This window comes from Perca fluviatilis, chromosome 5, assembly GCF_010015445.1.
Source record: "Perca fluviatilis chromosome 5, GENO_Pfluv_1.0, whole genome shotgun sequence".
NCBI classification, from domain to species: domain Eukaryota; kingdom Metazoa; phylum Chordata; class Actinopteri; order Perciformes; family Percidae; genus Perca; species Perca fluviatilis.
This window is the reverse complement of record NC_053116.1, coordinates 35,592,614-35,610,044: the sequence shown is the minus strand read 5'-3', so window position 1 is coordinate 35,610,044 and position 17,431 is coordinate 35,592,614. Positions and strand designations below refer to the sequence as shown.

Here is a 17,431-nt window from a genome sequence, read left to right as displayed (position 1 = left end):
TAAGGTAAACAAGAAGGAATGGAAATCAGCAGTTTGCTTCAATATAGTATTTTAATATAGTAATTTATGGAATTACTGGGAAAAAAACTAACAAAGTAACAGTAACAAAGAATAGTGTGACTAATGCCTCTCCAGCATCATGCGGTAAGTTTTCTTCATCACATTGGATGTCTGCATCATCTCTAAATACAAATGAATGTGGTGTTTCCATTGCTTTCACCTCCATTACTTTCTGAAAAACAGGAAGTCCACAGTTTTAATATAGTAAATATATAGTGTTTTTCACTCTTTTTATAGCTGTGTATATAACCTCAGACATCTTACCTGGACATGTTGGTATCTTTGATCTTTTACCTGTTTCTCTCAAACGGTACAGTGTATAATTGTTTCGTTCTTATTTGGTGTTTTGTATACAAAAAGGGCTTTCTGAGCTTTCTCTGTATAAATACCATATATGTTCACTAACTAGTCTAAAACAAGACACATGCTGTCTTAGCTAACCTTCACAGTGGACTGATTACCGAGATGGACGTCTGGTGAGAGACTGCTGGTTGGCAACACTGGACTGTGACTGGATGAGAGCTGGCAGAGGGAAGTGACAGAGTAGGAAGGGGGTTAGAGATGGACGAAGGTGGCGGCGGGAGTTATGAAACTGGAGAATGGGATGTAGTGAGAAGAAATAAACGCAAAAAAAGTAGAAATGCTAATTTGGATCAATGATTGCGTGAGTAGAACAAATGTAGCAGAAAGAAGTAGAGATGAGTTTAAAGGAACACGCCGACTTATTGGGAATTTAGCTTATTCACCGTAACCCCCAGAGCAAGACAAGTCGATACATACCCTTCTCATCTCCGTGCGTGCTGTAACGCTGTCTGACGGCTCCAGCGGCATCAGCCCATCACAGAACAGGCAGGTGAATGGTTCCAGTAATCCTACTGCTCCAAATAAGTGACAAAATAACGGCAACATGTTCCTATTTACATTTCGATTTTTGAATGTATGAGACACAGCCATCTTCTAAAGCGTAAACAAACCGGGAACTATATTCTCAGGCGGAAGAATATAGTACTTGCGGAGTGATATGCTCGCAGCAAGCCTGTCTGAGAATATAGTTCCCGGTTTGTTGGCGGATAGAAGATGGCTGTGTCTCATGTTACGTTTTTTGTACACGCGTGACTCTACAAATCACAACATGTAAATAGGAACATGTTGGCGTTATTTTGTCACTTTTGTCACAATTCGGATCCGTAGGCTAGTTGGAACCATTCACCTCCAGGATCTGTGCTGGGCTAAGCTAATGCTGGAGCCGTCAGACAGCGTTACAGCACGCACGGAGATGAGAAGGGTATGTATCGACTTGTCTAACTCTGGGGGTTACGGTGAATAAGCTAAATTCCCAATAAGTCGGCGTGTTCTTTTAAACTCATCTCTACTTCTTTCTGCTACATTTGTTCTACTCACGCAATCATTATCACTATGATCCAAATTAGCATTTCTACTCTTTTTGCGTTTATTTCTTCTCACTACATCCCATTCTCCAGTTTCATAACTCCCGCCGCCACCTTCGTCCATCTCTAACCCCCTTCCTACTCTGTCACTTCCCTCTGCCAGCTCTCGTCCAGTCACAGTCCAGTGTTGCCAACCAGCAGTCTCTCACCAGACGTCCATCTCGGTAATCAGTCCACTCTGAAGGTTAGCTAAGACAGCTAGCGTCTTCTCTGCCATAAAATAAAAGTGCTCTTCGACCATAAACTGTAAATATGCCTTCGACAAATGAAAATTACTAAAAACTATAAAACTATCCTCTTCAGCGAAAATCTTGGAGTCTCTGGTAAATAACCAACCCAAGGCTATTCTTTCAATTTATTACTGCATCAATCTGGATTAATAACCTTATTGAACTTGTTTAAATGACTGGCTAATGCTTAAAGTTCCCCATTCTTGTTCTGATCCCGGAAAGTCTGCCTTTCCCTTTGGTGTTTCTGATTCATGTAACGACCTTCCAACACACTAAGATTGATTCAAATAAATTCACATTTTACATTTTAAACTGTTGGGCCATATGATGTGATTAGCCAGTGTTAAGATAAGAGACAAACCAGTGGGCCAACCATATCATCTCTCCCCTGGGTACTGATAGTGCATTACTGCCTCTCACTGGTGATGAAGAAATAAATGAAATTTTTTTTTTTAATTCCCAGCTCGCTTAGAGACATGAAGTCTCCTTTCCTCATCATATCTTGGTCCCCACTAGAAACAACCCCCTCGCCAGCCCACAATGTCCCGACGTTAATCTGGCCAATTTACTGTAATCTGATCCATCCTAGGCAGGCTCGTTGTGTTCCTGTTTTCTTTTTTTTTGACCGTTCCCTTCCAGTCACACCCCCTGCTTCAAGACCCGCCCCTTCAAGTTATGCCCCCTGTTTCGAGTCACGCCCCTTTCAAGCTGTGATTGGCTACTCCTTTCCATGACGCATCCTTATGAATGGATGTTGTTGCCATGTCCAAAACTCTGCTGCCAGGGTCCTCACCCACACCAAGACATGGCAGCCCATCACCCCAACCATCCACCTTCCCAATTAAGTCCCATCAAATATAAAATCCTCCTTCTCACCTACAAATCCCTCCATGTCCTGGCCCCATGTACCTCTCCGACCTCCTCCATCCATACACCCCACCCTGAAGCCTGCGGTCCTCAGACGCTGGCCTGCTCTCCATTCCCCACACCAGACTCTGTACCTTTGTAGATAGAGCCTTTAAGTGTTGCAGCCCCATCCCTCTGGAACACCCTCCCTGCAGATATTTGAAATGCTACATCCCTGAACATAAAAAAAAAAAATAATCCTGAAACACCACTCAACAACCTCCCTTAGTAGCCTATAGCTGCTGTAATTCTGTAAAGTGACCTTGGAGCAGAGGCTGGGGAAGCTGCTGGCTGGCAGGCTGAGCCCTGCGGGCAAGGCCCTCCTTCCCCCTCCCGGCCCACATCACTACCTGGATGTGTGACAGCTAGACAAAAAGTGGACACGCTAATCTCTAGATAAGCCTGATCTTATATTTACATAACGTTGTGAAAACCAAATACTGGGAACCAAGCATTCGGTCTGTTCTGAACAGGCTCCAAACAAAAGACAATAATAAAATAATGTTAAACTAAAGGTCAGGAGGATATTTAGACATATCATCTGTGTATTTAAAATCAAACAGGTGATGTAGTGTTAAACAATGTTCTCTGGGTTTATAGTCAGTGCATTAGCTATTTGTAGCGTCTACAGTTTAAAATGCTACATATTGTGTTATAGTGTTATATAGTGTTTTTACTATTATGTTTTTTTTCTGCCATCAATTGTTAGTAAGCTAACTTACTAGTACAAGTACTGTAACTTACTAACAATTGATGGCAGAAAAAACCCATAATAATAAAAACACTACAATATAGTTTTATTCTGAAAGCACATACTGGAAGTTGAAATCTCCCTCTGGGCTTGAAGCCAGCTCTTGCTTTACTTCCTCTATTTATACAGCTTAGTTAACAAATCCATACGCCCCACATTGTTCCTAGTTCCTGAATCTTCACATGATGCATTCATATATCCTCTTTTTGATAATGGGAAAATGGAGACGATAACCAAAAGAACCAAAGAATTTGAAGAAGCCAAGAGGAAAAGTGAAAATGAAAGCTTTTATTTTCAGGTCATCTCGATACTTATGAACAAAAGGTTTTCAACATGTGGGGGAGGGGAGAGGACAAGGTAGTCTTGTCAAACAAATATAAATCAATATAACATAACTAGGCATGATGAATCCCTTTCTCTGAAAAAAAAAAAAAAAGAAAAGACTTAACTTGCTTTTCTGAAAAAAAAGAATAAATAAATGGAAATACAGAGGATGGCACCGACCAAAAATCCTAGTATCTCTAGACAAACGTTAACTGTGTATGAAAAGAGCAAAGGTTACCCCAACTCATATTTCCTCGCTCTTCACTTGAACCGGCTCAGGCAGGCTAAAGAGTGTGAGCTCTCAAGGTGTCCTCCTTTTATTTATGGTCCAACTATGATAAGAAACTTGATATCTGAGGGAACTGAGCAGCATTACTGGAATGCGTAGATGGAAACCAATCATCCTTAACACCAAACAGGGGAGGGAGAGAGAGAGAGAAAGAGAAGCAGGAAGTAAGAAAAACAACAGGGACTCTGTACCTGTCTGGGCATGTTTAGTGTATATATTAGTGTTCTCTGATATTTACCTGGCTGGATCACTAACTGATGCTGCGTTCATGCCACCTCGGAATAACAGGCACCGCCCCCCTGGTTACGTTGTTTTTCCGACTGGCAGTCACATGGTCTGGATGCGTGTTCTTCTTCTTCTGTTATATTGGCGTTTGGCATAACAACCTTTTGCATGACTGCCACCAACGGTTGGCCGTAGCCTAGAGCATCAGGTGTGTGAAAACATGGAGGCCACAATAACAAAAGATTCTCTGCTGTTTTCTTATGCGAGCATCCAAACAGCACATCGCCAGGTGTTTGTTTGTGTTATCTGCAGGACAACCAACGGGAAAAGACACGGATAATGTATTTATGAATAATTTGAAACATATTATGTCTGTGTATGTTTCTTGGTAGAGGCATTTGTCCACAATAAACGGTTTATTGTCATTGAAATATATTCAGTGAACCAAAGTCGCCTCCATCAAACGTCAGCTGTCAACAACACATCACCAACTGGGGAACTCGGTTATCAAAATCCAGCCCGAGTTTCCCACCTCTGATTCCCACAGGACGTTACGTGAATGGTGACGTTTTCACTCGGAAAAACGTTCTGCCGATGTCCATGAACGTACGGTGAGTCTTTATAGTGTCATGGCTAGGGTTGGGTACCTTTCGCATCTGAACCAATACCACTACAGATACCGGTACCTGGAATTCGGTTCCGTATCCAACGGTACTTTTTTCGGTACTTTCCCTCTATAATTACAAAAAATATACTAGAAGATCAATCATAGTAACATCAGGTTTAAAAAATGGTGCAAGTACCACAGTATCAATAATTAGATGTTTAGATATATAAAAAAATATATTTTTATTAAAAATATTTCAGTTGTGAAAATAATTCCAAACCTATTTACTTAGAACATGATGTTATTTAGAATATTTTACACTGACAGAAATTAAACACAAACAAAAATAAAACCCCTCCCTCTCTCCTCCCAAACCTGTCCCTACAACCTATTAAATTGAATAATTAGTCTACTTTTATTCTTGTATTTGTATATTATTCTATTTTAGCCTGTTTTATTTTTATCATGACCATTTCTAACTGCTCTTTAATGTTTTATGTAAAGCACTTTGAATTGCCTTGTTGCTGAAAGGTGCTGAAGAAGTAAAGTTGCCTTGCCTTAAATAGTTTAGCCAGCGGTGGTTTTTTGCTGCCGGAGGCTCCACGCAGAGCTTTCTCCGTAGCATACAAGTGGCCTGATGTTTATACTTGTGCGCTGGTGTGTGTCTCGAGTCGCCGTGTGTGTGTGTGGGGAGCTAGTGAGCTAGTTCAAAGCAAAGTTAAGACTTAACATTGTCGGACTCATGACGGGCAGTTTAAAAATAAAATAATCAAAATGGATGCAGCAGGACCAGAGATATTGTCTTCTTTATTTCATGCATTCCTCTTCCTTGTCAAAACCTGGCACCTACATTACCCACAATGCAACTTGTTCATTGGTTTGGTGGGAGAATCAGGTGTGTTTTGCTAGCGGAGGCTAATGTAGCCTCGAGCTGCTAGCCTCAAGCAGAGATGAGGAGTGGGCAACAGAGGTTTGGTAAGCTCACTTCTTTCTAACTTCGGTGATGTCAGTGTAATAGGTTTTGTCTCAATTTACAGCAGAAACTATAATGTCACTTTCTGTGTGCGTCAAAGTGTCACTAGTCGGTGTGCTGGCAAAGAGTGTTCAACGAAGCGGTACTTATAACTCGTGTGTGTTTTGGGTGTGAACAGGGGCGGATCTACCGGGGTGGCATAGGGTGGCAACTATAGCAACATAGTTGCGATGCTGATTTTGAGATGATAAATATTAGGTTGAAGAACGTTATTTCGCCATCTATACAATGTTACTTAGGGTCTGACATTTGTTCTGTGTAAAGTAGGCTACAAAAGCTAATATTGATTCAACGTCTGTCAAGGAAAACATTGTTACTTTGAATCGTACAGAAATGAAGAGGAAAGGTAGCATATTCAGTTTTTGTCCCTAAAGAGAAAGGCGAGAGAAATAGAAAATGAACAAGTGAGCAAGGTAGATGGAGAAGATGTGGTGGAAGGAGAGAGAAAAGAAGTGGAAGGAGAGAGAGAAGAGGTGGAAGGAGATAGAAAAGAGGTGGAAGGAGATAGAAAAGAGGTGGAAGGAGAGAGAAAAGGGCAACAGAAACGTGACAGAGACAGAATACAAGGCCAAGGCGACCAGGGACAGGAGGAGGTGGGAGAAGACCACAGCGGTGAAGATATGGAGGGAGAGCATCACAGAGAGGAGGAGGGAGAAAGAGAGAGACAAGAGAAGGTGCAGGGCTCAGACAGTGAAAGGGAAAGCAGAGTGCCTGGGCCATCACCAACCATCTCCAGTCAAGCTGGTCCACACGGTATGGAAATTGTTGATGCATAGTATACTAAGTTAGATATGAATAAGAACAACAAATGACAAAGCTTAAATATGAATAATTAAGGAAAGTTGTCAGTGTCAAAGTTTGATGAGATGGGGAGATGAGTTTTTATATTTTGTGTAGAATGTATTTCAGATCTATTGCTCAGGTTAAATATAAAAAATAAAAAAAATATATAAATAAAACAAAAAATAAACAAATGAACCTAAAAATACTCTCCCAGGCTAAAAAGTTAGTGTGTGTTAACACAGTCTGATGGTTAGAACTAATCAATGACAGTTCCTAATCTTGTACAAATGCTGCCTGCAACGCTTCCTCTCTGACACAGTCCAAAACAGTTTGCTTCCCCTCTCACACTGACACATCTGCCACTCATCACCTGTGTCTTAACTTAATGCCTGTCCTGTGATAATGCCCCTTACTTCTATCATACTTCTATATCTCCTATTAAGTGAGATCACATTGTACGGTCACTTATTCCTAATATGAACTTATTCCAAATGAAACCTCAAATGCAGGACATTGATTGCATGAGGTGAAGTTTGTCTGTATATTTTTTTTTCAAACTCTTGATAACTGATTAAATTCAGTAAATATACGTCTGACATATGTTGCCACCCCTCAAAAATTCCTGCCCCCCTCTCGCCACCCCAGAAATATTTTTCTAGATCCGCCCCTGGGTGTGGAAATGCATGCCTATGTCTTTACCCTAGCTCATGAATAGGGTTGGGTACCGAAACTCGGTGCCAATAGGGAACCGGTGCCGACGTAAACGGTAGTAACAAGACCGAATAAGAACGAAAGTTTCGGTGCCTCGTTTCGGTGCTTGACTTTACACTACACCTGACAGCATGTAACGTTAGCCTACCTTTAGCTAGCAGCTGGATTAAACACCGGTAAAATGCTGACAGCTAACGTTAAACAGTGTAAAGTGTGACTGTATTTCACTGTGGAGGACTTCAACAGCGCGATGTAACAGTCTGCTCTGCAGCGCAGCAGCAGCTGCCGTTGTCGCAATTCATAGATATACAGTAGGCCTACGTTTATATGGTCGGAATAAAACAACACAGACGGTGCTTTCACTTGCAGCTGCCGTTGTCGGAATTAAACAACACAGACGGTGCGTTCACTTGCAGCTGCCGTTGTCGGAATTAAACAACACAGACGGTGCATTCACTTAAAACAGGTAGCCTCGTAACTGTAAAATACCCTTTTCCCATCTGGGGTTCAACAGCAATTTACTGGTGAAATAAGTTATTGTTATAGTTATTACATTATTATTAAATCTTTAATTTTGACCATGGCCTTAGCAATAAACAAGTCACTGACTGTTGTTTCCTAGGCTACCCTTATTTTTTTTTCTTCTTCTTTTCTTTTTTTTTACTTTATTGAAAAGTACCGGTTCAGGCACCGTTTAGGCACCGGCACCGTTTTAAAAGTATCGATTTAGCACCGGAATCGAAAAAAAAAAAAACGATACCCAACCCTACTCATGAAGCAGTTAAAAGGGGACTCATTACCAGGAAATGTCCACCAGTGGGTAACAGGAAATGGAGTTTCTGTGTGTGTGTGTGTTACTCTCCTCTACTCTCCACTCTAGCTACAGTATGTGTGATCCATACCATTATACCATATGTGTCCTCTCTCAACCTTATTTATACAGCATGTAATATACAATGTCTTGTTGATGTGAGCATTTGTATGTTATGTTTGCATCACAGTGTCCAATTGTCGACCTCCGTGTGCGTGTGAGCTTTGACTTTACGTGAACCAATACTCAGTAGTAATCAGATCCAGCTGTGTTGTTGTTAGTTAAACCTATCAGGGTCGGCCATTTGTCACGAGCCTATCACAGCATGACAACCTGCTTTAAATCTGCTCTCTCTTCCGCGGTTGGCAGTTGTCGTTTCAGGAAATAGAGTGCGTCCCGCCTCCTCCCCTTCTGCCACCGGTGGTCAAGCCCTCAAGGTTTCGTCTGTGCTTGGCTGTCGATGGTTCCTCTGCTCTTTCACCACCACCAGTGTCTGGACTCCATCGGGGGATATGTTGGGTTTCCTTAACCCTTTAGGACATTTGGTTTTGATGGAGTCCAATCTCCAGAGACTTGTACATTTACATGTTTGTCTGTACAATAAATATGTTCATAATCGCAAGGAAGTCTCTCCTGATTGAAATATGGTTTCTTTAATTGTACTGGCTTTCATGAATAAGAGAAATCAAAGTCCAGAAAGAACATGGTGAGTATATGATCTGCTAAATGAAAAAGGTTTGCCTTCACATCAACCGTTGGTGTGTGAAACTACAGAATCAGATTAACACGCTGAGGAAGAGAACTGAACAGATGTTTCATTAGACAAGACAGATAAGAAAAATATGCAAGTCAGCTGAGGACACACACACACACACACACACACAAGTTTGTGGCACTATCTTTGTGGGGACCCATCATTTACATAATGAGCCCCTTACCCTAACCTTAACCATCACAACTAAATGCCTAACCTTAACCCTTACCCTCACCCTAACCATAACCTAATTCTGTCCCTAATCCTAGAAGAAACATATGCAAGTCAGCTGAGGACACACACACACAGTCAGCACACAAGTCAGCTGAGAGTAAAGATATAGGCGTGGCCCCACCACACACAACACACACACACACACACACACACACACACACACACACACCCACACACACACACACACACACTGTAAAAACAAAAGTTGAAAGTTAATTGTCAAAGTAAAAGTAATTTTAAGTAATACATTTTAACAAGTAATACATTTTAACAACATTTTACCATTGAACCTAACTTATTATGTTTGTCCTTTGTGTTGGTCCCACTTTAAACTTTTATTTATTTCAATTTGCTTTAGTTAAAGGTCCCATGACATGGTGCTCTTTGAATGCTTTTATATAGGCCTTAGTGGTCCCCTAATACTGTATCTGAAGTCTCTTTTATATAGACCTTAGTGGTCCCCTAATACTGTATCTGAAGTCTCTTTTATATAGACCTTAGTGGTCCCCCAATACTGTATCTGAAGTCTCTTTTATATAGACCTTAGTGGTCCCCTAATACTGTATCTGAAGTCTCTTTTATATAGACCTTAGTGGTCCCCTAATACTGTATCTGAAGTCTCTTTTATATAGGCCTTAGTGGTCCCCTAATACTGTATCTGAAGTCTCTTTTATATAGATCTTAGTGGTCCCCTAATACTGTATCTGAAGTCTCTTTTATATAGACCTTAGTGGTCCCCTAATACTGTATCTGAAGTCTCTTTTATATAGACCTTAGTGGTCCCCTAATACTGTATCTGAAGTCTCTTTTATATAGACCTTAGTGGTCCCCTAATACTGTATCTGAAGTCTCTTTTATATAGACCTTAGTGGTCCCCTGATACTGTATCTGAAGTCTCTTTCCCGAAATTCAGCCTTGGTGCAGAATTACAGCCACTAGAGCCAGTCCCACAATGAGCTTTCCTTAGTATGTGCCATTTCTGCATCTGTAGCTATTGAGGAGGAGAGAGGGGGGCAAGGTGGAGGGTGGGGGTGGGGCCTTGACCAACTGCCACTTTGCTCGTTTGAAAGCCATGATGTCTCTCTCTCATGGGTGGGCCAAATTCTCTGGGCGGGCAAAGCAGAGAAAGGGGAGGTAACCTTGCTCCTTATGACCTCATAAGGAGAAGATTCCAGATCGGCCCATCTGAGCTTTCATTTTCTCAAAGGCAGAGCAGGATACCTAGGGCTCGGTTTACACCTATCACCATTTCTAGCCACTGGGGGAGCGTAGGCAGGCTGGGGGAATGCATAATAATGTAAAAAAAAACTCATAAAGTGAAATGTTCATGCCATGGAACCTTTAAAGGTCATTCAACTCTGTTGTACCAACCCATTTTTATTTATAATTTAACTTGATTTCCAATTATGTTTATTTTGTCACTTATTAAAAGTCTGACTCTTGATACAGCATGCATGCTCAGCCCTCTCCCCTCCGACAACTATGGCTGCAGTAACTTATCTGACTGAGAGGTTGAATCTGCTAATAAGATCACTATGTTTGGGTGACACAGCGCTGTGGAGGTCAACAGGAAGTCAACTCTTTTCCTGCATTCCAAAACTAAACTATTAAGATAACTGGAGTTCCTGACTGACGATGGATTGGGTCCAAAGATTTAACATAGTTACGTTATTTATATTTAGATAAAATATTTTGTATTCCCTATGACAAAGAATATGTGTTGGGCTTCAACAGTGCATTGCATGCACAGACTGTAGTCTGTAGTTTTCAGGATTGTGAAATGGCTGCTTCCTTCTCTTTTCCCTGTTACCCAATATTAGCAAGTTTCTTATGTTCAAGTCTCTGTAATCATTTAGGGAATAATGAGGTGAAAACACAACATGAAAAATAACTCTTTGCTCCAAACGGAGAATGAAAAAATAAGATGGCAAATAAAACTAAAACGAGAAGAAAAAGACGGAAGAAGAAAGAGAGGAGGGAAATACAAACAAAAAGAACAACAAATATCTTGTTTGATCTGAGGTTATTAAAGAGAATTTGCCTTCCTTATTCTCAAAAACTCCATAAGTGTTTTACCACCATCTACTGGAGAGCGCTGGGATCGTCACTTGAGACAGAAAAATAAGTTGATTTACAAATTATGAGATATGAGTTACAAACTAGACGCACAATACACATTTACAGATACAAATCACTCTGTATTTAGTTGAGCATTGTGTTTCAGGAGTTACAAGTTAGAGGCACAGATACAACACAGGTTTACGGATGCAAATCACTGCATTAATTTGTGCATTGTGTTTGACAAGTTGCAAATTCTTATGAGACTGTTTTAGCACCATAGTATGTTTCAGCAATTATTCAAGGTGAGAAAAGAGGCTGAAATGAGCAACTTTAACTTTAGAGTCCAGTGTCCCAACAGTGTTCAGATCCTACGCTCTGTGATCACCAGAAGATCAATAAAGCCTGCATGTACAGTTATATTACACACACATGAACAAGTTCAAACTTGGAGACCAGTGTCTTACAGTTTTTCTCAGTCGCTTTGGTGCGTTTTTTCACATCATCCCTAACGTGCAAAATAATAAATGCATTTCTCGGAACAATTTGTTCAAACTGCAATATACAATAGATATGTTTCTAAAGCTAGTCAGTCACTAAAAATCCTTAGTATGTCTCTCAAAAGTAAATATTTATGCCAATGATCATGTCACTGTCAGAATGATAAGTCATTGTTTACGAACAAGGTCGTCAAAATGTTTAGGCATGTTGTCAACGGAACTGTGTACTTTGACAGTATTACCTGATGTAAACTTAGGTTACAGTTTGGATGACAGTTACTGTATTGAAAATGCACAAGGCTGCACTTCTATGGCATATATCAATTTCAACAGTACTATTTACATATTACTGTATGTGGGTTATTGAATGAAAGAGACTGGACAGGATTTTGTTTTTCACAGCTTTTACTATTTTCCCTTGCAATGCAACGTGGAAAGAATCTTTTGGAATGCCTTATCCATCCTCTGCAGGGGTATATGATAGAAGGTGTAAATATGGGTTAATAGGTGTGGCAGCAATCGCTTCAGGGTGTCGTGTCAGGACACTATTCCAATGTTCAGGTGAGAGTGTGGGGAGAAAGCAGGTCGAGGTGGACTGCCCTCGTGGTAAGACACTTGTACAGGATGCCGCATCTTTTTTCAGTTTGTCTGCCTATTTTGACGAGCATAGGGCCGAAGCAATCCACCCCTGTTGAAAAGAAGGCAGGTCGAAAATCTGCCATTCTTGGGACCACTGGTTGGCCTCTCCACTTCCTGCACTCATGACAGTTATGTTGATGCCTCCTCACTACTTCTCTACCTCTCAATATCCAGTACCTCCTGCGCAGCTCAGCGACGACACGTTTAGCTCCAGGGTGATGCAACTGCTTATCACAGTGCTGGATTAGGAGCTTTGTGACTGGGTGAGTGGGCGCTAGAAGGATGTGGGGTGCAGAACTTCCTGGCTCAGGCTGTTACACCTACGGAGTCCACCTCCAACTCGGATCAGGTCAGAAGACTCATTGTATTCAGGAGCAAGGGTAAGCAATCTGCTGCTTGTCAGGATGGTCTTTCCTGACTTGATTAGTGTAAACTCTTCAGGAAAGCTCTCCATCTGAGCATGTCTCAGAAGGGCCAACTTGGCTTTAGAGTAGTCATTGGCAGCAGACTGAGTTGTGCTATCGGCCGCCCCGTGGAGCAACTGTGCGGTAGCTTCCAGGAGTTCCTAATATGTGCTGAACTGCTGAACATCAGGTATTGTAGGACTTGTTGTTCCTGTGAGCAGACCACTGAACGCTGTCTTCCTCAGCTCTTCTACCTCTTCTGTAGGGTCTCCCAATGCTTGGCCGACAACTGAAGGAAAGGTGGCCCTTTACTCCAGCGCTTCCCTCCAGCAAGCTGAGTCAGTGTTTTCCCTCTTGTAATATCGTCAGCAGGATTGATTGCTGAATCAATACCGGCATGAATCTGACTGAAGCCTGTTAAGTACTGTGGTTGAGTCTGTCCAGTACACCACCTCCTGGATGTCAAGGGTGAGCTCTCTCTTAAGGACTGAAGCTAACTGCGCTCCTGTGAGGGCTCCACACAGTTCCAACCTGGGGATTGAAAGCTGGGGATTGAAAGCTGTTTCTTCAGCGCAACTCTTGATCTTGCAGCCAAGAAGACAACATGGACTTCTCCTCTGTCCCCTTCGGTACTCAGAGGCGTCACAGAACATGTGAATGCTGCGAATGCTGTTGCTGCAATTCCGACTGTGGTCAGTATAACATCTTGGCAGAGTGATCTGTGCCAGTTGGGGAAGCTCACTTTCCAACAACTGCCAGGCCTGGAGAAGGTCTTCTGGTAGGTGAGGATCGTCCCATCCTCTTTTCTTGTCCCAGAGACGTTGCACAATGACCTTGGCACTCGTGGGGTATGGAATGATAAATCCAAGAGGGTCGTACTGTTGAGCAAGCAGTCGATAGATGTTGCGCATGGTGGGCTCTGGACTTTCACTCTGGTGATGCTTGTAATGCAGTGTATCGGACTTGCAATGCCATACAAGTCCGAGAGTGCGCTCTTGGGGGTCAGCCATCTCCTGGGTGAACCAGAGGACACTGCTCTCTGACCTAGACTCTTCAGGTATGCTGTCAATGACTGTAGGCACATTGCAAGCCTATTGCCGCAGTTCAAATCCACCCACCATGAGGAGAGAATGCAGTCTGTTGACCAACTTCTTAGCTTGCTCTTCGGAGGGAAGACTCTGTAAACAGTTGTCAACATAAAAACAGCGTTCTATTGACAGATGGGCATCTTCTCCTGGCTCAACTTGTCTCTGGACATGAGCTTGGAGTGCAAAGATAGCACAACACGGGCTGCATGTTGTCCCGAAAGGAAGCACTTGCCACTCGTGGACCATTGGTTCTTCATCTACCTTCATGTCGCGCCACAGGAAACGTAGGAATGGTCTGTCTTCTTCCAGCAGACGAACCTGGTGGAACATCCCTTTAGCGTCACTGCTGATGGCGATTGTGTGTTCCCTGAATCGAAGGACTCCCAAAAGGCTAGCTCCCAATGTGGGGCCCGGCTGGAGGTGGTCATTCAGGTTCTGGCCCTTGTATGTGAAGGAGCAATTGAAGACTATCCTGTCCTTCCCGTTTTGGTGCACCATGTGGTGCGGGATGAACCACGAGTGGCTGCTCCCTTTAGCCTCTGTCGGTGACATGGGTGTGACATAGCCAGCATCAAGCAACTTATGGATCTCCTTGGAGTAGGTCGCCGCTTTTTCCGGTTCTCTGGCCAGCTGTCTTTCTGGCCCACGCAGCTGAGCCAACACTGCCTCCTTTGGTGCATGGAGTAGGGTAAGATTTTTCTTCCACAATAACGGGGTGGCATACCTTCTGACTCCATTCACCTCAACCCTGTTTGTCTTCTCTTCAAGCTGTCGGACTGCCTCTGTGTCGTGCTTCGACCTAGTGATGAGCCGCTCACTCCGATACGGCAAGGTATCCAGCTGCCACAGTTTCTCCACATGGCTGAAGAGCTCAGCTTCTGGATGAGCACAGGATGTAAAAAGACACTGCTGCGGAGTGAGCCGGTGGCGCAGGAATTTTGATGGGCCTTGTAGAACCTACCCAAGTCTGGTGTGCACGGCTGCAGGTCCACCAGGAGGGCCGAGGCGTACCGGTTCCACAGGAGTGATGAGATGAGGGTAATCTGACTGCTTGGCAGTGGCAGGTCCTTAAGGTGACGGTACCTTTCCTGCAGAGCTTTGACTGGGTACGTATGGCGGGCGAGGCCAAGTGCCTTTGCAGTGAAAGCTCTGTGGATCTGGAATGAAGAGCCAGGCTGTGATGCGGAAGACACAGAGAATGACACTGTGGCTCCGTGGATGGTACGAACCTCTTGTTAGACAGTGCGGAGCGCCAGGTCTTCAGGTTCCCTGTGCAAGCCTAAGTGATCAGCCGCTTCATGCAAAAGTATGGTGCGTTCTGAACCATCCTCCAATATAGCATACAGTACAGGCCAAAAGTTTGGACACACCTTCTCATTCAATGCGTTTCCTTTATTTTCATGACTATTTACATTGTAGATTCTCACTGAAGGCATCAAAACTATGAATGAACACGTGGAATTATGTACTTAACAAAAAAGTGTGAAATAACTGAAAACGTGTCTTATATTCTAGTTTCTTCAAAGTATGATTACTGCTTTGCACACTCTTGGCATTCTCTTGATGAGCTTCAATAGGTAGTCACCTGAAATGGTTTTCCAACAGTCTTGTAGGAGTTCCCAGAGATGCTTAGCACTTGTTGGCCCTTTTGCCTTCACTCTGTGGTCCAGCTCACCCCAAACCATCTCGATTGGGTTCAGGTCCGGTGACTGTGGAGGCCAAGTCATCTGGTGCAGCACTCCATCACTCTCCTTCTTGGTCAAATAGCCCTTACACAGCCTGCAGGTGTGTTTGGGGTCATTGTCCTGTTGAAAAATAAATGATGGTCCAACTAAATGCAAACTGGATGGGATGGCATGTCGCTGCATGATGCTGTGGTAGCCATGCTGGTTCAGTATGCCTTCAATTTTGAAAAATCCCCAACAGTGTCACCAACAAAGCACCCCCACACCATCACACCTCCTCCATGCTTCACGGTGTGAACCAGGCATGTAGAAATCCATCCGTTCACCTTTTCTGCATTGCACAAAGACAGGGCGGTTGGAACCAAAGATCTCAAATTTGGACTTATGAGCAATTTTCGGACAACTGCCGGTCATTTGTTACCTACATTTGTTAAAGTATGGCCACACGTTTTTTCATTACTTAGCTGTTTGGTTCTTGTTCTATAAATATGAATTCTAACAATTGTCCAATAGTAGCACGGCTGCGTATCAACCTGACTTCTGCACAACACAACTGATGGTCCCAACCCCATTAATAAGGGAAAAAAATTCCACTAATTAACCCTGACAAGGCACACCTGTGAAGTGAAAACCATTTCAGGTGACTACCTCATGAAGCTCATTGAGAGAACACCAAGGGTTTGCAGCGTTATCAAAAAAGCAAAGGGTGGCTACTTGGAGGAATCTAAAATATAAGACATGTTTTCAGTTATTTCACACTTTTTTATTAAGTACATGAGTCCATATGTGTTCATTCATAGTTTCGATGCCTTCAGTGAGAATCTACAATGTAAATAGTCATGAAAATAAAGAAAACGCATTGAATGAGAAGGTGTGTCCAAACTTTTGGCCTGTACTGTAGGTCTCAAGTATCTTGTCAGTACCGCTTGAGTAATACCTGGCTGCTGCATGTCGGCTGATCTAGGTACAGGGTCTCTGAGATAGAACTCACCAAGCAAGTGCTTTCTCCAATAACCTTGGGTTTATCCACTCTGCAGCATTTTGGCTGATATTGACCTCATGAAGAACCTCAAGGTGCTTTCTTTCGCACTGTTTGCACTTGGCCTTGAGTGTACACTTTGCTGCTTGGTGATCACTGCCACATCTCCAGCACCTCTTGTTCCCCTTTATCCACTCTGCCGTCTGCTCATTTGACAAGAGCTTAAAGTTGCTGCTCTGGTTAAGATAGTGCTGCACCGAGTCACAGAAGGGACAGTACTTCTTTGGTTTATCCTGTGTTGTCTCCAATACAGACACAGTTGTAGCTTTCTCTGGTCTCTCCTTCTGCTGACTACCATGGAGAATAGTAGTGGTCTTCTGGGACTTGTACTCTGTGCGCCTGTCTCTGCATGGAGCTTGCTTCTCTTGACCTGAATTGCTACAGTACTGACCTCCATCCACCTGTACACAAACCTCATATTCAAGCCAATCAGCTAGGTCAAGCAGTGTTGGGATTGGAACGTGGATGGGGTTCACAAATCTCTGGAAGTTGGCTCTTAGGTCGTGTGGCAACTTAGCTAAGAGGCGAGATACGTGTGAACCACATCTTAACTCTGTCCAGCCCTGGCCTCCCAACTGGTGCAACATGCCCACTAATGCACGGACTTGGAGGGCAAATGACTTGAAGGCTTTAATGTCGACACTCTTGATGTTGGGTCCGTCCATCAAAGTAGAGATTCGCTTCAAGGCCAGCTGTTGAGGTTGACCGTACATTTCGGTGAGTGCCCTCATGGTATCGCTGAATGGGAACAGGCCGTTACTGTATGAATCAGCAATTAGCAATGCTTCTTCACACTTCAGGTGGTCAGTCAGTATCTGGAACTTAAAGCGCTCTGAAGCATCAGGTGGGAGG

At 43.1% G+C, this 17,431-nt stretch overlaps 1 protein-coding gene across 1 annotated transcript in view; it reads right to left on the bottom strand.

Moving 5' to 3' along the window:
* Nucleotides 1-17,431, bottom strand: part of LOC120559161 (tumor necrosis factor receptor superfamily member 14-like) — a 202,390-nt gene that overhangs the window by 56,523 nt on the left and 128,436 nt on the right. The gene's annotated exons all lie outside the window — the stretch shown is intronic.